Below are 26,588 nucleotides of genomic sequence, written 5' to 3'. Positions count from 1 at the left end.
TATTAACATGGCCTATTTTTTTTAACACATCTTGAAAAATGAGATTATTTCTTTTTTTTTTTTTAATTTTTTTTTTCAACGTTTATTTATTTTTGGGACAGAGAGAGACAGAGCATGAACAGGGGAGGGGCAGAGAGAGAGGGACACAAGATCGGAAACAGGCTCCAGGCTCTGAGCCATCAGCCCAGAGCCCGACGCGGGGCTCGAACTCACGGACCGTGAGATCGTGACCTGGCTGAAGTCGGACGCTTAACCGACTGCACCACCCAGGCGCCCCGAAAAATGAGATTATTTCTTTTGACTACATGAGTTAACAATTGTGCATTGGACACCATGTTAGGCCCATTAAAAGACCCCCAAAATAACAAGATTTAATCCTTACTTTCAAGGTGGTTGTAAGTCTGATAAGGGAGAAACGGCATGTACCAGCAACAACCAAGATATCCTGGTGTGAAACAGGAGGTAGTAAGCGAGCACTATGGGAGGTCTAGTCCAACACCAGTGTCCTCCTCTCTAAGCTACAGTAAACCCCGGGTGCTCATGTTTCTAAACAATTAAAACAGCTACACGTCATTTGCTGTAATTGTAAATCAAAGTTTAGCAACACAGAGAAAAGACATTCAGAATAACCCACAGAACCACTTCAACTTCCTCTCTTGCCTTCCCCATTGCCCCAGCATTTTCAGATACACCAGAACAGAGACTTCTTGTCATAGCAAGCCACAACCCCTGTCATAAGTACATAGCTTGAATGTCCCTGCAAAGCTAACATACAACAACTGGCTAAATATACAGTTCATGGACCAGCACGCTTTTTTGTGTTAACCCACGCAAGTGTCTCATGAGTTCAGACCGGGCTTGAAGAGCTTTTCATATTTTCTTGCATTATCAGCATTACTTCAGCTATCACCTTATGGCTGACATCGGTACTGTTCACAAACATACCAGTTCTGGTCCTTTCAAGCCCATGGTAACACTGCACTTCCCTTCCTCTCTAATGGTGCTATGACACGCTTAGGCCAATACACAGCAAGGATGTCTATCACTTCTGAGCTGTGGCCTGTATGAGCCAATATGTGAATCAACATACTAATTTTCCTCCATCAGTGTTTGGAAAGGCTGTGCCAAGATGGAATGCTGACAGCCAGGTGAGTGACCAGATCAGTAGAAATCCTTTCCTAACTTACACAGACACCTAGAGTAACCAGAAAATAAAATTGCTGATATAACACTCTTCTGTTATTTCTTAACTGTTACCTTCTGCTGGCATTCTTCTTTTCTGTACAAGATTTTAGACTTCTTTGCCTCCTGCCCCTCTCATCTTTTGTATTAAGAAAAAATTGACACCATCAGAATTACTAACGAATTAGAGGATTCTTTCTTCTTCTCAAAGGACTTGACTCAGTGGACATAACATCTACTCTTTTGTGATGCTAAGCCAAAATGTTAAGTAGCCAACTGTAATTAAGCTATTTATTTAGAGAGATTGAAGGATAAGAGAAAAAAAAACAGAATGGGGGGGTCTGAATAGGGGTGAGCAGGTGGGAGGGGTGGAAAAGGAGTACACATGTAAGAATACAAAGGTTAGAGAAATTAAAAGGGTTCTAGAAGTCTTCTGCATGGTAGTAAGCATCCTTTCACAGTAAACTAATACATATTAGTGGCCTTTACAATTAAAATAAAGTTCAATCAAGCATGCAGATAGACTTTTGCAGGTATGCCTAGGGGCTGAAATCAAATCTAGCAGTGGGCTCACACGAAATCAACCTTTCTGCTTCCTTCTGGTATTCTTTTTTCACTCATGGTAGTCTATTTGTAAGGAATCACCAATTGTATCTGCTTCCAAAAATACTTACCGTCTTTACTAACACAGGGGAGGAATGAAGACAACGGAGTCTGACAGAAATGCGTAGAGATAATACGAACAAGGCATGTGAGGACTTATAAAATATGCATCGGTCATGTAAGTATTAAAAATATGGAGATTCCACTTAGATTTGGAGCTAAGAAAGCATAAAAGCCATCTTTACCAAGAAGGAGATCTGAAAGTTTGGAAAATGTTCTGTTATATGCCAAATGAAGGTAAGTGGAATATGGTTAAAAACAGAATCTTTCAAAAGAACATTCTCTTGAAAATGAAGTAGGAATGAGTCGACAAAATTTTAAGTATAATAAATGACTCAAATGTAAAAAATAGAGGTATTACAGCCTCTGGAGGCTTTAGCCATAAAGACTTTATTACCTTCCACTCTGTGCCCTCACCTAAGCTCCCCAGAGTGCAAAACAGTGGATGCTTAATAAATGCCTAATTAATCTAGTGGTTTAAGGCGTTTACTTCAGAAACACTGTGACCTAATCAAATACCTTTGATCACTCCAGGATTTTCAGTTTTAGACGTGTCCCAATGGCATTCCAACATATTTAAACTCTCTTATAACCCAAGAGAACAAATTACTACTAAAACATGATACGACTTTTTGTTAGTGGCTTCAGTGAAGCAAAGCTTAGATTAATTTATCAATCCTCATTTCTCCACTGACAGTGTCTGAAATATCTTCTCTAAAAGTAAAAATAAAAGTGGACCTAAAATATAAATTCACCCTTAATAATCCTAATATATCTCAAGAATAAGAAGTTGATAAGTAGAATAGTACACTAAGCTAATTCGCAAATAAAACCCCTGCATTAACCTAATGGAAAAACCAAAGCATGCTATCTTTGTACATTAATTTTAGAAGCATACTTAATTGAATACCCACAAGCAGTCTACCTCTTGGTTACCTCCACAGGGCAGGACAGCTTAAACAATACCATTGGCTCTACCATTTCATGAGGTTTTAGCAAGAGCGTGCAAGCCACAGACAGAGAATATTTAAAGATGGCGAAACCCTTGCCTGAAGAGAAAGACACTTATAAAGTTAAAAACATTAGGTCTTTAACAGTGCTTTCCCCTAGGAGGTGGAAATCTCAGGCTTAGAAACCTACAGGTCGGTTTGCCCATCCTTAAGACCTTAAAATTGGACCATTTCCATAAAGTAGTAGATTAAGTGTGATTGGCTTTTAGGGACTTCAAAAGGTATACCAATTTGGGGAGGAAACCATATTGCATTTGTGGGGTATCACCAGACATGGTAATAAGATTGGTTCATAGGGCTTACGAAATGAATGCCCACAGTCATATTCTGATGGTAGCTTGGACTTCAAGTGGAAATAAAGCAACATGACCACAGTCAAGAATTCTGACTTATTCTTACCAATGAGCCCACCTAGACTACACTGAAAATGCTTAGACATTAGCCTTCCATTAGGTGTAGAGTCCCACCTAAGGTGCCCTTCAGTTTTCACTGGTCATGTCACTCAGCCTATGGTGAAGAACACTATAAACATAACCGTTACTTACTAGTGACAACTGCCATGCTAGAGATTTGCAAAAGTACAAAATGTCTTGAGCCAAAGAAACAAGCTAATCAGAAAGGGACAGCTCTGTCATCAGCCACCAAGAGCCGATGATGAAACACCTGCCAATTAATTCTGCTGCGACCATCCCTTCGCTTACACAGAGAACTTGAAGACATGAGCTCAGCCCCAGTCATGCAGGCAGACTACTGGACGGCACACATTTGGAATGCAGAGCGATGTCCAAATGTCGACCTTCTCCGTTCCCAGCCTCACAGCCCTGCTGAACAGCCACAAAGCCAGTAGTCAGCCCTCTGCTAAAAGAGAAAGAGGTGAGGGAGAAGCCTTCTCTACAATCAAAGAGGGCACAAGCGGATGCAAAATCCAGGGGATTTAGGGCAAGAAACATCTCAGAAAGAAAGTACTGAGCAAGAAAAAGCAAGCTCATGTACAAGCAATTAAAACAAAACAAAAATATAACCCTGAGTGAATGATTCTTTATTGCATAACTACCAAATGAACACAAGATGAGGGAAAAAAAGAATAAAGAACATGGAAAACTATAATCCAACAGTGTTAAGCAGTATGTGTAGGAATTAAACACATACGAATTATATACAAAACAAGATACTCCTAGATGAAACTAAAAGGCTTCAATCTCTCTTTCCCTTTCCTTTCCAGTGTCATTCAGTTCTTAAGCCCTCTCCCATATCAGAAGAGTCCAATATCTCTGGATGTATTAAATGCAAGAAATGCCCTAAGAAGTCACATTAGGATATTAACAGTTTGATAATCCTACTACAAAGCATCAGTATTATAAAAGTAGTTGATCAGAAAGGACTCCTTAAATCAAAGGAATTTCCCTAGGAGATAGGTTCTGGACCCAAGCTTCCAGGTAGTATCCTCACCACCATCGTCCCAATTGAGGCCATATCCACTGAAAGGGTGATCAGTGTTGCAAGAACTCTAAACAGCATTTATTCATATGTATTAATTCACTTAATCCTCACTACAACCCAATAAAGTATCATTTTCTAGATGTGGAAACAGACTGGAACAAATTACTTGTCAGAGGTCCTTCCAGTAGTAAGTGGCAGTTCTGGGTTTCCAGAGCAGGGTGCTAGGGTCCCAGAGTCCATGATCTTTCCTCTACTACACATCCCATGCGACACACAGCTTCCTCAGCAAGCTAGTGTGACCCCAGGTGAAAATCCAGGGATATGAATACAGCCCAGTAAGAACAGTAGTTCAGACAAGAAATTATGTAACAAGAGATAAGAGAAGAGAAAAACACTCTCCTCTCTCCCATGGACACTAGAAGAAATAGCTTTGGGGAAATGGGGATTTTGTGGTTTAAAATGTTGGATATATCCCAAAAGAATATTGAGTTATGCTAATTGCCATATTTTTGGTTCCGATTTGTATGCAGCCTGGGTCTTGTCCATCTACCCCAAAAAGACCTATTCGGTGCATTCCAAGAGAGATTGACCAGTCTTTGCCTACAAAGGCATCAGAAAACAGGTGGCATTTGAGCAGTGTCTTGAAGAAAAAAGAGTTCCCAGGCAGAGAAGAGCTGTTATCTTCCGTAATTCCAATCTGTCTGCAATTACAGGCTGGAGAAGGCTTGAAAGAATCAGGCTGGGGGCAGAATATTAGTGAAAGAAGCCAGCTGGTTTCTACAGGAGCTCCAGGTGGCATCACTTATCAGTATGACTTTACCCCACCCTTAGTCCAATCCCAAACCTTTTAAGCCTTCCAGAAGGAAGGGTAAGACAGCACTCAGCTTTCTCAAGAGGATTCCTGGAAAGGGAAAGGAAACGTTTGACAAATCTGAAAGAATTACCCATTCTTTGTTAAAGGGAGAGATATGTGAAAGGTTTGGAAACAAAGACATAAAAACAAAAAACAGTTGAGAGATGACACTTTTAGGGAAGGAAGACATAGCACACATTGCACGATGATGGGCGAGCAACTCTTAACAAATTAATGCTACAATGATGGGTTCCTGTCAGTCCCAGTGGACGACCCTGAGCTCGAAGTGACACAATCCGAAGTGAAGTGTGGACCACTGCCTGTGGGGTTTACCACACGAGCTCATGGAAAACCCGGTTTAATGGTTCTTTACTCCTTTAACCACACCAAGAAAAAAAAAAAAGGATTTAGTGACTGGGGGTCTTTGCACAGCAGTGTGAGTACACTAAGGAACCCACGGAAGGCCAGGGCCTTAACTGCCGGGTTCTTAGCAGCTGAAGGAGCTAAGTTTAACCAACAAAAGGAGAACTGCAGGTGAGATCGTCAGCAGTGAGAGGGTAGATGGTCCGCCAAGAACACAAGGAACCTAGAAGAGTCAGATTAATCATCTGCCCATCGAAGAGAGCACATTTTATGCACGAGCATTGAATAATACTAGTCATGAGTTTTGTTACCTATGGTAATACACTAATGACTGCCCCCTCATAAAAGGATTTTCTAATCCCTCAAACGCTAATTCACTCAAAGACTAAGGCTACAGGAAAAAAAAATAAAGATTCCTACTCGGCTGATTTTAAGATGTGAGACTATCCAAAATTGTCCATCTGGACCTAATTTAATCACAGAAGTTCCCAAAGTAGAAGAGGGAACTGGAGGAGGGAGTCAGAGATGGTGGCGTGACAGGAGAACGACTCAGAAGATGGAAGATGGAGGACGGAGCCAAGGGCCAAGGAACGCAGGCAGTCTCTAAAGGCTGGAAAAGACAAGGAAACAGATTCTCCCCAAGAACGTCCAGAAAGGAAAGCAGCCCTGGCTACACCTTGACTGTAGCCCATGGAGCCAACGTTTGTCTTATGACGTCCAGCACTACCCCGATAACTTTGTGTTAATGTGTTACAGCGGCATTACACCTGCCAGCCGTCCCTCTCCACACTCCAGCAAGGACAGTGTGACAACCTGAGGGTAAACTGTGGAAGGAGTAATAGAAGTGAGGGAAGACAAGAAAGGCTAGCTGTATCCCACTTCCTCTTGCTACTGACATCCTCAGAGCAGACTTGAGCTGGGCTAAGGGCATAACCATTAACTCTAAGTTTTAAGTTTTGACTATCAACTACATTGTTCTTAACCACTGACAGGAGGACACTTTATTACTTCAAGTGGACTAGAAGAGTATTGGGATTTGCTCTACATTTCATCCAAGGACACAGGAAGAACTATCCCCATGGAATAAACTTAAAGGGACACTGGGAAACAAAAGTAAAGTTGTTGGTCAATTATCCCCCTCTCAAGACCTATTTATTCAAATGACAGCTACCAAATATTGAAAAGGGATGGGAAACAGTAAGCTCAAAGAACAGGATAGCAGGACAGATCAGAAACTTGACCCCCTGTTGTACAACTGGAAGATTTTTACATTTGAAACATAATAAACATAATGAAGATACTATAAGGTGTTTTTAAAAATGAAAGAAATAAAAAGAAACGTCAACAATAAAGTAGGGTGCTATAAGATTGCATCAGGGATTTATACACATAGAAGAGTAGGGATTTGGAATTGCATAAAATCAAAGATGAGTCATCAAAATCTTCGGTTGAACTCTGGTACATGACTGCATGCCTGTGTTCCCACAAAAAGTTCATTTTGAAACCTAATGCCCAATGTGATGGTATTAGGAGGTGGGGCCTTTGGAAGCAGTTCGGGTCATGAGGGTAGAGCTTCATGAAGAGGACTGGTGGTCTTATAAGAGAGGCCCTACAGGTTTCTCACCCCTTCCATCACATGAGGACAGTGACAACCATCATTGAGGAAGAGGGCCCTCACCAGACACTGAATCTGCCAGAGCCCTGATAATTGAACTTTCCAGCCTACCACACTGAAAATTGCTTACAACCCACCCAGTTTATGGTACTATTGTTTTACCAGCCTGAACACACTAAGACAAAATCCAAAAGGAGATGATTTCTAGGTAATCCTGGTGAGTTGAACACAAGCATTCCTCTTGGCAACTTCCCTATGCCTACACTGTCATAAAAATAAAGGAATTCCGGGGCACCTGGGTGGCTCAGTCCACCGAGCGTTGGACTTCAGCTCAGGTCATGATCTCACAGTTTGTTAGTTCGAGCCCTGCATCAGGTTCACGGCTCTCAGCGCAGAGCCCGCTTTGTGTCATCTGTCCCCCTTTCTCCTGCCCCTTCCCTGCTTGCCTGCTGTCTCTCAAAAACTAAAATAAATCTTAAAAAAAATAAAATTAAGGAATTTAAAACATATCAAATCATGCAAAGAGAAGCGCAAATCACCACAGATGAGATATGGCAACGCAAAATGGAAGGCTGAACGCAGGTAGATGGATAATACCTGGCTTAAAGCAGAGACAGCAGGCACCTGAGCCAGTACAGCAAGACGCCAACAGACAGACAATCAAAGATTTAGCAACTGGAGGCACCCGGTGCCCTGCAGGTTGAGGCAAGGGTTGAAAAGGGAGAAATGGCTGACACTCTGTACAGGCAATCCTCTCCCGCATCCTAAATGGAAAATTGGAGGTTTGCACTATGGGGAAATAAAGCAAAGGAGACTGTGAACGTGGGTTACAAACTTTGCAGTCATGGAGCACAGCTGAGCAAGTGAAAATCTGCATTCAAAATGAACAAGGCTTCTCCTGGCCCTCACCCAGACCAACCTGGACATCGGTTACCCAGGCTTATGCCTGAAGCCGAAGATCAGAGAACTCCTCTAAGACTATGGTTTTCAAAGTGTGGTCCACAAATGGCGAGAGGCTGGAAGGATTACAGAACTGTGCCTATTTTCGTAACACTTTGACGTTTGTCTTTTTCATCTTAAAATTTGCATTGCCGGTACAAAAGCAATGGTAGGAAAAATCTGCTCGTTTCCTAGCAAGGATCAAAACAATGGCACACAATTGTAGCCACTGTATTCTTCAGCGTTTCAAACACAGATTTTTTAAAAGTTGAGTTCACTTAAAGATCTTGAAGGGACAAAAATTATTTTATCACATCAACCTCTGATCACCTCTCTTTTCAATATCCGATGCAACAAAATTAGAAGTACATATAAAGGATAAGTGTGAGCTCCAGGAAAAGGCACACACTATTGTTTAACTTGCATGCTGAACCACTGGCTTTTTTCACGGAACACCATTTTTACCTCAAAAAATAACTGATGGAGAAACCATGGCAATTCCAATTTGGGCATTTGGTAGAAATTTTCTAAATAAACAATACAGTGAGCCCATCACTTCAAAAAGAACAATTGATAGTACTTATTGCCACTAATAAAATTCAACCTTTTAAACAAAAATTAGGGTTTGGGATAAGCTTATCTACCACCATGAGCTTGACAGTTCCTCATCCTTAAAGATTTTTCTGATGAGACTGATAGTGATATAAGCAAGCATGATATTTTGATATTGTATAATGAAACGTGTCAACATTTGGAAGAGTAGCATAACTCAGTCAACCACTATTTTCCAAATGACCAACGCATGTCAAAATGCTACAAACCCATGCCTGGGTAAACAATCCATTCAAAGGACAAGACAAACCAATGGATTTGAAAACTTCATTGATAGGATTTCAGATTCCACACTGTAACAATTAAGACCTAGATCACTTGTTGCGTTTTGGTATAGTATCAAAAATATCAACAATTATCTGGAAAGACTATCAAAATATTCCACCATTTTCCAACTACTTTTCTGAGTGGGATAGATTTCCTTCCTTTATTTAACACAGCAAATTGCAGAGGTGCCTGGGTGGCTCAGTCGGTTAAGTGTCCAAATCGTGGTTTCAGCTCAGGTCAGGATCTTGCAGTTCTGTGGGTTGGAGACCCACATCGGCCTCTGTGCTGGCAGTGCAGAGCCTGTTTAGGATTCTGTGTCTCCCTCTCTGCCCCTCCCCAACTTTTGCTGTCTCTGTCTCTCACTAAATAAACTTTAAAAAAGTTTTTAAAAACATAAAAATAAGTAAAACAGCAAATTGCAACATACTGGCAACAAAGATAGCTAGGAGGATCCAGGTGTTTTCCATTAAGCTACACGTTATGGAAATCTTCAAAAATGTAAGTCAATGTCACTCATCAAATTCTGCCTTGAAAACTTTACTTTTATGTAAAGTAACTTATTTATGTTAGCATGTGATGGGTTCACTACTGTTATTTTTGAATGAAGTAATTATTTTTATGGTACTTCAATTTTAGTTTCAACTATGTAAACACTGGGAGATATAACCCACATCAACAAAAGTTCTATAGCCGCACTGTCCAATACGATAGTAACTAGTGTAATGTGGCTACCGAACTCTTGAAATATGACCAATCTGAATTGAGATATGAAGTAAGTGGGAAATATACACTGGATTTCAAAGACTTTGCATTAAAAAGAACATAAAATCTCTCAACTTCTTATATTTGATTACGTGTTGAAACAATATTTTGAATTCACGGTGTTAGGTAAAATACATTAATTTCAAGCTTTTACTCAATGTGACTACTAGGAAATTTAAAGTCACATATAGCTTGTATTTCTGACTTGCATTGTATTTATATTAAACAGAACTGTTCTATAGGTCCTTGATGGTTTTTTTGTTTTTGGTAAAAGAGCCAGGAGATCAAAGTTTTAAAAACTGCTGCTCTATGGGAAAATGAACTCGTTGAAGGGGAAACAACAACAACAACAACAACAACAACAACAACAACACGCCAATCTATAGACTCTGACATTTAGGAGGCCCACCAGGACACAGAATGACCCCACAGAGATAAACCACCACTAGTCAATAAGGCCAGAACACAGGTTCACTCAAATATAAAAACGTGGTAAGGCTCACCAGAAGTGTGCGGAAATCCTCTAACATGAAGGTCAAAGACCAACACAAGTAAAAATGAAAAATAAACATCCCTGTGAAAAGACAAACAGTGTAAATAGAAAAAAACCTTCAAAAAGATTTTAATATCCTCAGAGAGAGGAGAATACTGCGTCCATGCAAAAACAGCTATGCTTAGAAATTAACATTCATAAAACTTGGAAAATTTGATGGCAGAAATAAATTCAATAGAAAAACACATCTCAGAAAGCATCACGGAGAGTAGAAAGAGAGAAAAACAAAGAGAAAAAACAAAAACAAAACACTGGTAATAAACTTAGAGGAGCACTCCAGAAAGGCCAACATGCAGAAGAGTCGAGTCAGAAACACCTGAAAAACGGTGTCTGTGTGTGTGTGTGTGTGTGTGTGTGTGTGTGTGTGTGTGTGTTGGGGGGTGGGCTGGGGGGAGGAGGGGAATGAGGTTGCAGTAATGTTTCCCAAAACTGAAGGATATGTCTACAGACATAAAAGCTCTAGCAAATGCCCCAAGTACCAGCATAATAAATGATTTTAAAAACCACACACATCATGAAATTTCATATGATTGGAAGGGAAAAAATGGGAAGTTTTATAGGTGCAATGCAGATAAGTAGAGGCTTTCTCAACAATAATGCTGAAAACAAAATAAAATAGGAAGGAGTATGACTTCAACCTAGAATCTGACTTTAATAATCAAGTGTGAATGAAGAACAAAGACATTTTCAGACATAACCATCAAAAAAAAACTTCTCAAGAATCCTTTCCCAGAAATTTCCCAGATGTGTCTGAAATATATTGAGAAGAATATCACTAAACGAAATGAAACCATTATTAAAACCAGGAAAATATAGGGGCATCTGGGTGGCTCAGTCGGTTAAGTGTCTGACTTCAACTCAGGTCATGATTTCGTGGTTTGTGAGTTTGAGCCCCACATCAGGCTCCATGCTGACAGCTCGGAGCCTAGAGCCTGCTTTGGATTCTGTGTCTCTGTCTCTCTCTGCCCCTCCCTGACTCATGCTCTGTCTCTGTCTCTCTCTCTCTCTCTCTCTCTCTCTCTCTCTCTCTCTCTCAAAAATAAAAAAAACATTTAAAAAAAAACAGGAAAACATAATATTTGTGCAAGCAAACAATTGTAATTATAGTACACTATGTGGCTCAGCTTTGAACCACATTTTACAGTCATACTAATGTAAAAACTGAATATTAAAATATGTATATTGTGTACTTGAAACTAATGTTATAGTGTATGTTAACTAACTGGAATCTCTTTTTTTTAACTTATTTATTTAAGTAATCTCTACCCCAACATGGTAGAACTCTCAAACCCCAGGATCAAGAGTCACATGCTACTCCACCTGAACCAGCCAGGTGCCTCTAACTAACTAGAATTCAAGTAAAAACTTAAAACTTTGAATGGAACCACAAAAGACCCTGAACAGTCAAAGCAATCTTAAGAAGAATAAAGCTGGAGGTAACATTCCCCCAGATTTCAAGATATACTACAAAGCTGAAGTAATCAAAACAGTATGGTACTGGCACATAAATATATATACATAGATCGTTGGAACAGAGCCCAGAAATAAACCCATTCTTATACAATCTATGATGAAGGATCCAAGAATAAACAATGGGGAAAAGACAGTCTCTTCAACAAATGGTGCCAGAAAAACTGCTTCACTTTCTCACACCACAGACAAAAACAAATTCAAATTGGATTAAAGACCTAAATGTGAGACTTGAAACCATAAAACTCCTAGAAGAAAACACAGGCAGTAATTTGACAATCAGCCTTAGCAGCACTTTTCTAGATATATCTCCTCAAGCAAGGGAAACAAAAGAAAAAATAAACTATTAACAATTTATCAAAATAAAAAGCTTTTGCACATCGAAGGAAATCATCGACAAAGTGAAAAAGCAACCTACTGAATAGGAAAAGATTATCTTCTCTTGTAAAACAAAAATCTGACCAGAGACCGTCAGTGTTCCCTCTAGGCAACAACCAACCACAGCTGAGCAGGGGCGACCCATGTCTCCCCAACACCCAGCATTACACATTCCACTACCGAATAGTGTCCATTTCTCCATATGCACCCCAATAAATGAGAAAAGGAACACGAAGATGCCATCTTTCAAGAATTAGAAATAGCACATATGTTTGCAGGATCGCATTGTCTACAATGCAACAGCAGATGTTTATTTCTCCAGTTGCTCGTTCAGCCCCTTCAATGACTGAGGTCTGGCATGCCTAGTTTAAGAGGTGACAGGCTTGAACGAAACAAACTCAATCATTTTTGCTATGTCCTGCAAGCTTGCATTTATGTATTTACTTTTTCCTAAATACTGCAAAGTTTTTTACATGTGATACATGCAGAAGAAATTAAAATAAGCAGATCAGCATATTTTAAAATAATTGCAGACATTTTCCAATTTATACTGTCTGTAACTCTACTAAGAACGTTAAAAATGAGACTGCTTCAATGTTTTCCTCATTTTACTTTTGATTTAGAGGATACATATTATAAACCCGAATCAGAGAAAAATCTTTAGGGTCTCTCTGCCCTAGAATGGGGTTGAATGAAGCGGAGAGAGGCGGTATAACTTTAAAACAAAGACTGTTAGTTTTATTTACATGCCACAACACAATCTTCAAATGACCTCTGCCTTCCCAAGTAACATTTTAACTAAAGTGACAGAGAATGGAATGCCACATTAGAATTGAAAGCAAGATAAAAGGTAGGAGTCCTAATCTACTGCTCTACATAGCATTATTCATGACAAGGGTTTCCCACTTTCTCAGACAGGGTTCAAAATGTCAGCTTTAACTATGTAGCAAATTTTAATAGGATGCTTCTAAATGGGTACCCTAAGAGGGCTACAAGGATTTCTTCATCTACAGCACATTCAGCTACTTCTCATCTGGCTCCAGGAGTAGTTTCCAAACCTATTTCCTTTCATCTCTGATGCATTTGGGCTGCTGAGCGAACCGCTCCCCTAATTCTAGTTAGAAGCTGGAATAAAAATTTTGTTTTGTGTTTACGAAACATCAAAGTATGGGCTAGGAAGCCCTTGATGAAGGCCTCCCTGCTCTGCTTGCAGAATTACTCTGCCTGCAAGGTGCTACCCTCTGCTGTTGGAGGGATGGCATCAGGGAAGTGGTTGGAAAATGCAGTGCTAAAACAGCCATTTTTGATGTAAATTGTAAAATGTCCTTGAGGTCTTCAAAAATCTGACAGCAATTCTTCAAGCACGTATCAATTAAATTTTATATGATAGCAATACTGCTAAGCAAATAAATAGTTAAAATCATTGGGCTGCAGTAACACAGACTGGACCAACTAGCCATATCTTGTTCTCAGAACACTCAGAGGTAGAGAAGACAAGGTTTTTCCTACCCAGAGAAAGAGCCTGTTGTGAAGCAGAGTAATATTCAAAGTGACTCTATAAAGGACAAGGGAACAGGAAGCCAGAACTCTGCTGATAAATTACTTAAATGATTTAATGTGGCAGATATTAACACCCAGATTTTACCATCTTTCACTGACCACTCTAATTCTTTCTAGAAGAATTTTCCAACGTCAAAACACTCAGAAAAATGTTGTAGGATTACTTTAAAAAAATGTTATTAGAGGCTTTACCTTGACACTCTCAGACTTAATTTTCAAAATCAAAATGTTCTAAACAAATCCAAAAGCCTGCTACGGAAGAAAACACCTTAAAAATGTCATTCAAATTTAACTTTAGACACAGAAATACAAGTTGTAAATTTTAACCAGTTTATTTTTTTAATATTTATTTTTGAGAGAGAGAGAGCGTGCTCACGCAAGCAAGCAAGCACGCACACGAGTGGAGGAGAGGTAGTGAGAGAAGGAAACACAGAATCTGAAGCAGGTCCAGGCTCTGAGCTGTCAGCACAGAGCTGATGCAGGGCTTGAACCCCCACAAACCACGAAATCATAACCTGAGCCAGTCTGACGACACAGGGCTTGAACCCCCACAAACCACGAAATCATAACCTGAGCCAGTCTGACGCTTAACCGACTGAGCCGCCCTTAACCAATTCATATTAAAATAAGTGTAACTCCAGACCAACGTAGCAAGGTATTACCTGCACCATTATTTCATAATTGGAAGGGTTTTTTTTAATTTTTTAACCCTTATTGATTTTTGAGACAGAGAGAGACAGAGCATGAACAGGGGTGGGTCAGAGAGAGAGAGGGAGACACAGAATATGAAACAGGCTCCAGGCTCTGAGCTGTCAGCACAGAGCCTGACGCGGGGCTCGAACCCACAAACTGCGAGATCATGACCTGAGCCAAAGTCGGACGCTTAACCAACTGAGCCACCCAGGCGCCCCTGGAAGTTTTTATAATATAGAGAGGCAATGTCAGATTGAGGTACAAAGTCTCATTTTGATTTTAAATCAGTTTCAGACTTCTCCCTAATCCACAACACAACACATTGTAGCCATTCTATTATTCTGAGAAATGTAAATTAAAGATTGAAATCCTTTCACCTTCAAAATCATCACCATCACACAAACCTGTCCGTGTTACGTGCGTGAGGGGAGGCAGGGAAAGCATGATGACGTCCAAGTCAGGGAATCGTAATCTGAGTATTTCCAGGTAACCAACAGCCCTACACAATGATTTATGAATGTTACCAGTGCTCCCCAAATCTACTGAGCCAACTGATTTATCTGTGCTAATAAAGAGTTTATGCTTTCAGGACACATCATACCCAAAACTCATCTCCTTCCAGGCAGAACTATGAGAAAGTGAGACCCAGCCAGCTCAGAACAAATCCATTTGGCTTGAGATTCTGGGAGCCAAGGAGCATTCTGCTCAGCTTTACTCCCAGTGCCCTCCCCCAGGAGATGCAAAGCCACCCACACGCACTAAGGGTAGAAGAATGGGAAAGGGCAGAGCTTTCTTTCCCGGGAAAAAAGCCAGAGTGAAAGTTCTGGGGGATGTAAACATATAACAGCTAGAGGAGAGCCATGGAAACCTTCTCCCCAAGCAAATGTGCTGTTCTGCAAACTTTCCTTGCCCCCTACAATATTTAGCATTGCATTAAAGCAAATATTTTTAAAATACACAAGCATGTGCTGTTTAAAATGCCTAAAATTAAAAACAAACAAATTCCCCCTTATTGCCTGTCTAAAACCACCAACACATCCACTTTTTACCACCAGATATTTCTGAAGTAGATGACTGCTGGGCATACAAACTAGTTTAAAAACCTCCCCTTGCTGGTTCTGCCAGGATTCTAAACTGAGAGTCCCACTACACACCCCCGAAATGAAGCATGATATGGCACCCACAGGTGCATCTTTCTGGATAGAGGGTTTTACTTTCTGGATTGTCAAGTCTTAAAAAAAAATACCATGGCTTTCACATGATGAAAATCTACATTAACAGATCACAGTTTAGGGGCACCTCGGTGGCTTGGTCGGTAAAGCCTCCAACCCTTGATTTTGGCTCAGAGCACAATCTTGCAGTTCGTGACTTTGAGCCCTACACGGAGCCTGCTTGGGATTCTCTCTCTCCCCCCCCCCTCTGCCCCTCCCCTTCTTGCTCTTGCTTTCTCTCAAAATATAAATAAAACTTTTTTTAAATATAATTTATTGTCAAGTTAGCTAACATACAGTGTATACAGTGTGCTCTTGGCTTCGGGATGATTCATCACTTATATAAAACACCCAGTGCTCATCCCAACAAGTGCCCTCCTCAACAGCCATCACACATTTTCCCCTCTCCCTTACCCCCACATCAACCCTCAGTTTGTTCTCTGTATTTAAGAGTCTCTTATGGTTGGCCTCCCTCTCAGTTTATAACTATTTTTTTTCCTTCCCTTCCCCATGGTCTTCTATTAAGTTTCTCAAATTCCACATATAAGTGAGAACATAGGATATGTCTTTCTCTGACTTACTTTACTTAGCATAACACCCTCCAGTTCTATCCACATTGTTGCAAATGGCAACATTTCATTCTTTTTCATTGCCAAGTAGTATTACATTGTATATATAAACCACATCTTTACCCATTCATTGGTTAATGGGTATTTGGGCTCTTTCCATAATTTGGCTACTGTTGAAAGCGCTGTTATAAACATTGGGGTACAAATGCCTCTATGAGTCAGCAGTCCTGTATCCTCTGGATAAGTTCCTAGCAGTGCTATTGCTGGGTCATAGGGTAATTCTATTTTTAGTGTTTTGAGGAACCTCCACACTGTTTTCCAGAATGGCTGCACCAGTTTGCATTCCCACCAACAGTGCAAGAGGGTTCCCATTTCTCCACATCCTCGCCAACATCTGTTGTTTCCTCAGTTGTTAATTGTAGCCACTCTGACAGGTATAAGGTGTATCTCAATGTGGTTTTGATTTGTATTTCCCTGATGATGAGCAATGTTGAGCATCTTTTCACATACCTGTAAGCCATCTGGAAGTCTTCTTGGAAAGGTATCTATTCATATCTTCTGCCCATATCTTCACGGGATTATTTGTTTTTCAGGCATTGAGTTTGGTAAGTTCTTAATAGATTTTGGATGCTAACCTTTATCTGACATGTCATTTGCAAATATCTTCTGCCATTCCATTGGCTGCCATTTAGTTTTGTTGATTGACACTTTGCAGTGCAGAAGCTTTTTATCTTGATGAGTTCCCAATAGTTTGCTTTTATTTTCCTTGCCTTTGGAGATGTTTCTATTCTTTGGAACAGCTTGAGAAGAATAGGTATTAACTCTGCTTTAAATGTCTGGTAGAATTCCCCTGGGAAGCCATCTGGCCCAGGACTCTTATTTATTGGGAGATTCTTGGTAACCAATTCAGTATCTTCCCTGGTTATGGGTCTGTTCAAATTTTCTATTTCTTTCTTTTTCAGTTTTGGTAGTGTGTGTGGGTGTCCAGGAACTTGTCCATTTCTTCCAGGTTGTCCAGTTTGTTGGCATATAATTTTTCATAGTATTCTCTAATAATTGTATTTCTGTGGTGGTGGTTGTGATCGCTCCTCTTTCATTTGTGATTTTATCTATTTGGGTACTCTCGCTTTTATTTTTGAGAAGTCTGGCTAGAGGTTTATCGATTTTGTTTATTCTTTCAAAAAAAACCAGCTCTTATTGATCTGTTCTACTAGTTTTTTGGATTCTGTATTGCTTGTTTATGGTCTAATCTTATTTCTCTTCTGCTGACTTTGGGGTTTCTTTGCTGCTTTGTTTCTATTCCTTGAGGTGTAAGCTTAGATTCTGTTTTTAGAATTTTGTTGCTTCTTGAGACAGGCCTGGATTGCAATGTATTTTCCTCTTAGGACTGCCTTTGCTGCATCCCAAAGGGTTTGGATGGTCATGTTTTCGTTTTCATTTGCTTCCATATATTTTTAAATTTCTTCTTTAATTTCTTGGTTGACCCATTCATTATTAGGGTGTTCTTTAACCTCCATGCATTTGGAGGCTTTCCAAGTTCTTTCTTGTGGTTGATTTCAAGCTTTATAGCACTGTGATCTGAAAATATTCATGGTATGATCTCAATCCTTTTATATTTGTTGAGAGCTGTTTTGTGACCCAATATGTGATCTATTTTGGAGACTGTTCCATGTGCACTCGAGAAGAATGTATATTCTCCTGCTGTGGGAAGAAAAGTTTTGAATAAATCCATCAAGTCCACCTGATTCAGTGTATCATTCAAGGCCATTGTTTCTTTATTGATTTTCTGCTTAGATGATCTGTCCATTGCTATAAGTGGAGTGTTCAAGTCACCTACAATTACAATATAAGTTTGCTTATGCTTATGATTGATTTATATATTTGGATTCAAGTTGGGGGCACAATTACAACTGTTAGCTCTTCTTGATGGATAGACTCCTTAATTATGATATAATGCTCTTCTTCATCACTTGTTACAGTCTTTAAAGTCTAGTTTTTAAGTATGGCTACTCCAGATTTCTTTTGACTTCCAGTAGCATGATAGATGGTTCTCCATCCCCTCACGTTCAATCTGCATATGTCCTCAGGTCTAAAATGACTCTCCTGAAAACAGCATATATATGGATCTTGGTTTTTTATCCATTCTGATACCCTATGTCTTTTGATTGGGGCATTTAGTCCATTTACATTCAGAGTGATTACTGAAAGATATAGATTTAGTGTTATTGTGTTATCTGTAGGTTTCATGTTTGGAGTGATGTCTCTGGTCCTTTGGAGTCTTTGTTGCCTTCTATCCACAGAGTCCCCATGAGGATCTCCCACAGAGCTAGTTTAGTGGTCATGAATTCCTTTAGTTTTTGTTATCTCTCTCTGCCCCTGCTTGCTCTCACTCTCAAAACTTTTTTTTAAAAAGAAATAGGTCATAGTTTACATTAATACATTCTTCTGTCATCGGATTTGGCTACCCAACAACTCCTAAGGAATATACCACTACGCAATTAAGAGTTAATTCCCTCCCAGGAAGGTCCCTTACAGGAACCGGAGACTACACCCTTCTCTGGGGATTTAAAACAGCTGAGTACCTTCACAGGTGTAGCCCCTCCCACACCCTTCATCTGTTTTGTTCTCAAATCCTTTGTTGCCACTGTATTCATTTCATAATTTTCTGCCCTTTCATAGCCTACTTTTTCCACATCATTCACAAAAGGACAAGTAGACACACAAGCAACGATTTCTGGTCCTTATAAATGAAGTCTTTATAAGAATGTTGCCAATGGGGTGCCTGGGTGGCTCAGTCAGTTGAGCACCCAACTCTTGATTTCAGCTCAGGTCATGATCCCAGGCTCATGGGATGGACCCCATGTCCAGCTCTACAGTGAGCCTGGAGACTGTTCATGATTTTCTCTCTCTCTGCCCCTTTCATCTTATTATTTAAAACAAACAAAAAAAAAACGCTCTTTTTATTTAAAACAAAAAAAAAATTTTTTTATGAAGAATGTTGCCAACTTAAAATGTTAATGGAAGCCCTACTGTGCTGGTCTATTCAACCAGTCAGTCATGACCTGGTTCCTCTACTTGACATCCTTACCTCTACAGTAACCCCCTAACCTCTAAGGGCTTCCCTGGAGTCTGTACTTCTTAAAACTAATCAAAGCAAAGTTCTATGGAGGGCCTTCTTGAGGATTACATTATAGAAACAAAAAACTTCCCAATTGTTGCATTTAATAAATGTAATCTTTCATATATGTGGTTGTCAGCATCTTCTATAGTTTCCTTTTGGTTACTATCTTAAATTTGAGCTACTGAACATCTTGTTTATGGACTATCTTTCCAACTTGCTAAGATCATTATCACCTTACTCAACAAGCTCAATTTAGTAAACCCCCAAAATAAGTGACTGTGCCCAGGAGCCAATTTTAGTCACCTAGCAGTACTTCTAGCACACTAAAGTTAGCACCTGTGTCTTGCTAACCAGTTTTTACTTCAAAGCAATAATCAAAGGGTAGGGGTGTCAGAAGGTAAAGGAGGGTGAGTCAAGTATCCTCCAGGGTTAGAAGGCACTTTGGACCCAAAACGAAGCAAACCACTCCATACGGAGCTTAATTCAGGATAACTTACTAATGGAGCGAGGGGGTGTGTGGAAATCTGGCAGACAAATGACCCAGGCAGCACACAGCTGTTATCCACCCTTACTCTCCATGTCTGGACCTTAGTCCACAGATTGTATAGGGCGAGGGGCACTGTGGTAAGGTCAACAGGTAGCCATCTAAATTGACACCATCTGTGTACCAGAGGATCTCTACTAGTTAATGTGAAGTGAGGGCCTTCAGAGAGGCAGCCATCTCTACCAGTTATGTAAAGTGGGAGCTTCTGTGTACCAGCCATCTCTACTAATTTCTGGAGTCTTCTGTGTGCCACTTTAGAGATCAGAACTAGCCTTCCCACATTCCAGTCAGAGCATACATTTAACCTCCATGCAACCTGAACACATAGCCCTGAGGGAGGTCATTAGACAAATAGGAACAAGATGGAAGACCAAAGATGGAGTCAGCGTTGTCAGCACTCTTACAAGGGGAAAGAAAGGTTTGGGGGTTTTAAGAGAAATACATAGGGATGCTTGTGTGGCTCAGGGGGTTAAGCATCCAACTCTTGATTTTGGCTCAGGTCATGATCTCATGATTGGTGGGTTCTAGTCCCATACCTGGCTCTGTGCTGACAGCGTTGAGCCTGTTCAGGATTCTCTCTTTCCCTCTTTCTGCCTCTTCCCTGCTCCCTTGCTTTCTTTCTCTCAAAAGAAATAAACTTTAAAAAAAAATTAAAGAAATACATGAAAAAGAGAGAATGTTTGAGGCTTTAGTATTTCTAAGAAAAACCATAAACACAACATAACAGCTACTGAATGATTTTTGTTTGTTTTCTTTAGAGCAGCATCCAAAAAGGATCCAAAGGACTGCCCATGGACTCACCTGAATTGAATGGTATATGATACTGAGGTGCACACAGGTGAAGCTTTCATAGCAACTTGGTTCTATTAACCTAGCAGCATCTTACAGAAATAGGTAATAAAACTAGGGAGTCAACTGTGGCCGCTGGAGCTGGTTCATAGGTTGTTGATTCTCTTATTCTGAGAACGTGGAAGAATCATACTTCACCACCCATTCGAATTCAGGTTTGACATGTAACTGGCCAAAGAAATTTGAGCATAAGTAATATGCGTCTCTCTGTACAGAAGCTTTAAGAGCCAGTGCATCAATTTACATTTTCCTTGATTTTCTATAATCATGGAAACATATTGTAAGATGGAGCCTCCATGTGGGGCCCCAGATGATAAAATGAGATCTCCTATGACCCACCAGGAGCTGACAGCATGACCGAGAAATAAGCTGATTACTCTAAGCCAGAGATTTTCAGATTTGTTACGGCAGCATAGCCTGAACTTTTCTGATGCCATACTAAATTTTAAACCCCAATATGTAAGGCACAGTACTGTGCTACACTTGTGGGAAACTCAAATGCAGAAGTCAGGCAGGGTAGAAAGTAGTATTGCATTAAATGTATATGAGAATCAGAGAGACCAAACATAACCGTGCTTGGGTCATGGAATGAAGTATAAAATTCTAGTTTCCATTGATTGAAAACCGTCTAAAGCCTTGGAGTGAAACCCCTTTCTAAAGAGGGGGGAGAGAAGTCAGCTTTCCATTGACAGATGATAGCATGAGCAGCAGTCAGCAAGGAAAACACAGGAAGACAGGAAGAAAGGAAGACAGGACAGGAGATGGCTGAGTGAGGGGGCAGCACGGATTGCAGGAATAGTCATAGGAAATAAGGTTGGAAATATAAGGTGCAATAGAGCATGACAGGCCTTGAATGCCTCACCATAAAAATGTTAACAGCAACAATAATAAAAACCATTTTGTCCCAACACATTTTAGGGCATTACATATATTACTCATTGCATTGTCACAATAACCCGCTGGGCTACTTGTTTCATCTGTAAAAGGGAAATTGTAAGAGGCTGGTATCCGTGGCTCACTGCTACGAGTCTCGCATCCAAGTGAGGCTCTCAGGAACACAACATCAATGTCCTAGAGGGGGATGAGCAAGTTCATCAACTCAGCCACCCCGATGATAGCAGCTGGACCCTAGACAATGACATGATGCTCGTCAAGCTCTTCTCTCCTGCAGCCCTCACTACCTGGGTGTCCTCCATACCTCCACCTGTGTACCCACTGGCACCCAATGCCTTCTGACTAGGGCAACACCCTGAGCTCTGGAACCAACTACCCCGACCTGCTGCAGTGCCTGGATGCCCCGCTGCTGAGTCAGGCCCAGGGGGAAGCCTCCTACCCTGGGCAGATCATGAAGAACATCGTTTGCGCTGGCTTCCTCGAGAGAGGCAAGGACTCCTGCCAGGGTGACTCTGGTGGCCCTGTGGTCTGCAATGGTGAGCTCCAGGAAGTTGTCTTCTGGGACTATGGCTGCACCCAGAAGAAGAAGCCGGGAGTCTACACCAAGGTGTGTGATTTTTGTAGACTGGACTAAGGAGACCATAGCTGCCAGCAGCTAAAACCCCAAGTCCCTCTACCATCACTATGCTAATAAAGTGAGCCTGTTACCAAAACAAAAAACAAAACAAACAAACAAAAAATACAGTAACATGCAGGTACAGTACACTGCCCAAAGTCACAAAGTGAGTAAATATCAGAATCAGGACTTGAACTCGGACAGGGTCTGTGATATTAACCACCACACTACATTTCCTGCCACCGACCTTAGACTAAGAGGTGAGGACACCCATTTACACTTCAAGGAAAGGGAGTCCCACGATTAGTATCGTGTTTCAGAAAGATTAGTTGTGTCACATATACGATGAATCAAAGAACACTGGTATGCAGGTAGAGATACCTTTTAGAAATCACCGAAACTAACCAGGTAAAAGACATTACGCCCCTGTATGAAGACAGGGACTAGTAACTATGAATCAGTAACTCAGAAAGTTGTATAGGGTCAGAACAACATGACTTTTGCCTATTTATGGGGGGGGGGGGGGGTGTGATACAGCTGGCTTCAAGTTCCTAGATATTCCTCTTGCTGAGAGAGTCTAATTCCCCTCTCATTAAATTTAGGCTTTCTTACAGACTCGCCTGACCTCATAGATTGTGGCAGAAATGACCCTACGTCCTAAGAAACCCCGAAGCTCCTTCCTGGCTCTCTTGCAAATGCTAGGAACCCTGAGTCACCTTGTAAGCACAAATGCCCAGCTAAGAGGCTTTGTCAGAAAGCCCCAAAAGTACATGCAGAGGGCACAGCTGGGCCCAGCCTTCCAGCTCTCTATGCCTGGGTGCCAGGCATGTGAATCCAGCCATCTTGGACCCTGCAGACCGGCCACCAGGTGAATATCACCAAGTGACCCCAGCTGACACCGCATGGAACAGAAGCACTCCCCTAGCCAAACTATAGCAAATACCCGACCCATAAGCCCACGAGGTACAATGATGTCGGTATGTTAAGACCGTGTGTTTTAGAATGATTTCTTAACACTGGACTAGGTCACTGGAACATGGCATTGATTAAAGGAACCCTGAAATTCAACCATCTCTATTAAAATCACTGGCTGGTGTGCTCAACCCCTTACTTCCCTGAGTTAGAATCTGTGCACTGGCCCCAAGGACTGGTATTCTTAGCAAGTTCCACTACCCCAAGTGCTTCTTAGACTAAGGTTGGAGATTAGAATCAAAACCATCCACACAACAAAAATGGAGCCAAAAAGGCTGGTTCACCACAAAATGAGTGCTACATGAAAACTTCCATCGTTACCCATCTGCCCTGGCTCACTCCACTGCCATTCTCTGCCCTGGCTGCAGTATGAAGCATCTTGGAAGCTTTTAAATCGGCCAAATCCTGAGCCCCAGCCCAAAGCAATTACTGGGAGCAGTGTTTAGGTGATTCTAATACGCAGCCAGGACTAAGAGCCTCTGGTTCACAGTTAACCATGAATACGTTATTGCTTTACAAGCAAAGAAAGTATAAAAACAAAAGCCTTCCTAGGTCTGGCTTGATTGCCCCAAACTGCAGAGATGACCTCCAGGTACCACCTGAGTAAAAGATAACATCAGAAAGAAGGGCAATTTCTCCTCCCAAGAAATCTAAAATGACTTTCGTGTGTATATCACTTCAGTCAAACATTTTTTTAAATATATGAAGTAAATGTTTTCAGTTTCTCAGCATGTTTCAGGAAAGAGTGAAAACAGGAGTTTGAGGAGCAGACGTATATTTCTGCTTTCAACATCTCTATTGGAAAGACTGGATGTTAAACAGCTTTTAAAGGGAAAATTTCATTTGAAAGAAGTTTAGTATTTGCACTGGGCACTCACCACCACATAGATTGTATTTTCTTCTTGTGCTGATATTAAAACTTTTTTTTTTTCTGATATGAAGAATTCCGGAGTAAAATCTAAAGAATAGTAATAGAGCTAAATACAAGATATCGAAATGACCTCCGCCCCTTTTGTAACAAAGCACTGTCCTTGTCCAATTTTCGGTGGTGAGGAAAAGCACTCAGGATGTCAAAGGCACAAAGAATACACCTTTTTCTATAAAACAAATGCTCTGTCTCAACACTGTTAATATTCAGAGATTAGAAAATGAGGTCAGTAATGACAAACGCAATCGTCACCCTCGTCAGCCGGTGCTATTATGTGTAAGTGGAAATAACCAAATAGTCTTCAATAAATATTGATTACTCATCCAGCAAACATACCTACTATGTGCCAGGTGGTAGCAGATCAGGCGAAAGGAAATCTCCCCAGGATTTACCCCAAAGAGGGCTGCCTGAACCTGACAAAATCATTCCAGTCTGTGCCCAGGTGAACTCCCCTGGAAAGGCGTGTCACTGTTTTCTGAAGGGGAAACTAAGGCAGAAAATGAACAAAGCTCTTTCACACCAACACGGAGTGCAACTCAAGGGCGGAAGTGTTTTTCCAACACTCCTGTTGGATTTTGCACTGCATTCTTCACATTCTTGGGTGTGCCGAGTCCCCTTTGGAATTAGCCAAAAGCACTGGTGTGAGGAGTGAATCAGCGTAGTTTATAAGGCAGAATTAGCAAGATGTACTTACCAGGATTTAAGGTTCTACATTTTTATAACAGATGGTTATTAGGACAATGAAAAATGCCTTGTGGCCTGCTTTAAAGAAAAACACTGACGTTAGGAGGAGAAATTTTCAGTGTTTTCATTATCTGTTCTTGATGGTCCTTAGGGATCCAAACAGTTCACACAGACTTTGCAGATCGCTTTACTTCTCAGGCTTAATGTGCCCCAGCAGAGAAATTAACAAACAATAACCACCGAAATTCGTTTTAGGAGGATTTCTGAAGTAATACTGGTAAATTAATCGAGACCCACAAATTATTTCAACCACAGCTAAAACACTGTATTTCTAAAACAAAATGTGCCATTAGACAGCCAGATCCAGAAAAATCAAGAAAACTCTCAGAGGTTGACAGACAGCACATTTAATAAAATAGGAGTTATAAAGGCGTAAGAGGAAATTAACTCGAATGCCTCAGGTTATGTGATAAGGACTCAGTATTTTCAACTTTTCTGACTTTAAAGACTTTTCTGCTGCACTTCCTTGTTCCTGTGCTGAGCCAGAAGCTCTTTATTGACCACTTTCAAAGATAAATAAGTGAGCACAGAGCTATATAATTTAGAGAACTAAATACGCTCTCCTTAGAGTTTCGGAGGATGCTATTAACCTAACATCAGTAATAACTGTCCTCTTAACTGTTATTCTCATAAGTAGAGAGGGATTTATAACTATCCTGGCTCTATAGCTTGATTCAAAATATTTACTGAGCATCTGCTAAGAGTAAACCACAGCATTGGTCAACATGGCAATACAAAGGGTTATAAAGATAGCTCTTTACCATTCCCAATATAGCTGGGGAAACAGAAAATAAAATCCAAATCACCAAAGGAGTGGTTGAGAGATGCTTTTTCAACTTCTAACTTTCATGTGATATGCCATCTTCTAACCAGAGTAAGAAGTTTAAAGATTTCTGGGTTGTTGTTTTTTTAATCTTTGTATCTCACCTGCTCACACCAACTCTCAGCACAGAGATGTTCACACAACAAGAGCCCAAAAAGGATTGATTTCACTTGGTCTCCCTTTTGAATAGTTGGCTACATAGTGGTGAGAGTTGGCCCTAAATTCTGTGCCAATGAGAAACAACCAGGCCACAAAGTGCAGATTAAAATCCAACATTATGACCTCAACTGACATTTTTACCATTCACAGGTCAGAAATGGTGTGTATACAACTAATTCTAACATTCCACCTTCCTTGGAACTCATTACCAGATTCTCGCAGTTTCTTTCTGCTACTATTTAAGGAAATTCTTAGGCAGGGTTTGTAGACAGGGAGTAGAGCAGGAGATTGCAAACTAAGTCAAGATACAGTGAGTATATTCAGCTTGGAGGGGCATACCTAAGACGGACAGGAAATGCTTGTCCTACGAAGTTAACAATGAAACATCTGACCTTTGCATTACTTAGCAGATTTACAAAATGTTTCCACAAACAAGATCTCATTCATTCTGTCCACATGACAAAATTTGTGTCCCCCTTGTACAAAACAGAACTGTAAGGCTGAAGGAGTAAACGGCAGGCGGCAGAGCTGAAGAACAAATCCAGATTTCGTACCAAGGCGGTGCTATTTGCTTAAGACCAGAAATAACTCACCCTCAAAGAGGGGATCAAAACAAATGATCTCCGGTTTGAGCTTCTCCCTGACCTAGAATTGCCGTATTAAAAAAAAAGAAAGAAAAAAAAAAAAGGTAGCAACTAACTGTATACCACCTCTAGTAGGGCCAGAAAGACAAATAGCTTAGATCAACTCAATTGTAATTAGCTAAACAAAGGACAAATCATCCATAAATTTCTAGAA

At 40.6% G+C, this 26,588-nt stretch overlaps 1 protein-coding gene and 1 pseudogene across 2 annotated transcripts in view; one reads left to right on the top strand and one right to left on the bottom strand.

Moving 5' to 3' along the window:
* PARD3B (par-3 family cell polarity regulator beta) overlaps positions 1–26,588 on the bottom strand; it is a 1,020,722-nt gene that overhangs the window by 933,124 nt on the left and 61,010 nt on the right. The window lies entirely within an intron of this gene.
* LOC122481679 lies at positions 21,656–22,292 on the top strand (annotated as a pseudogene).

The sequence above is a fragment of the Prionailurus bengalensis genome, chromosome C1 (genome assembly GCF_016509475.1).
Source record: "Prionailurus bengalensis isolate Pbe53 chromosome C1, Fcat_Pben_1.1_paternal_pri, whole genome shotgun sequence".
Taxonomy (NCBI): domain Eukaryota; kingdom Metazoa; phylum Chordata; class Mammalia; order Carnivora; family Felidae; genus Prionailurus; species Prionailurus bengalensis.
Note: the sequence above shows the minus strand (reverse complement) of the source record. Positions and strands in the feature narration are given on the sequence as shown.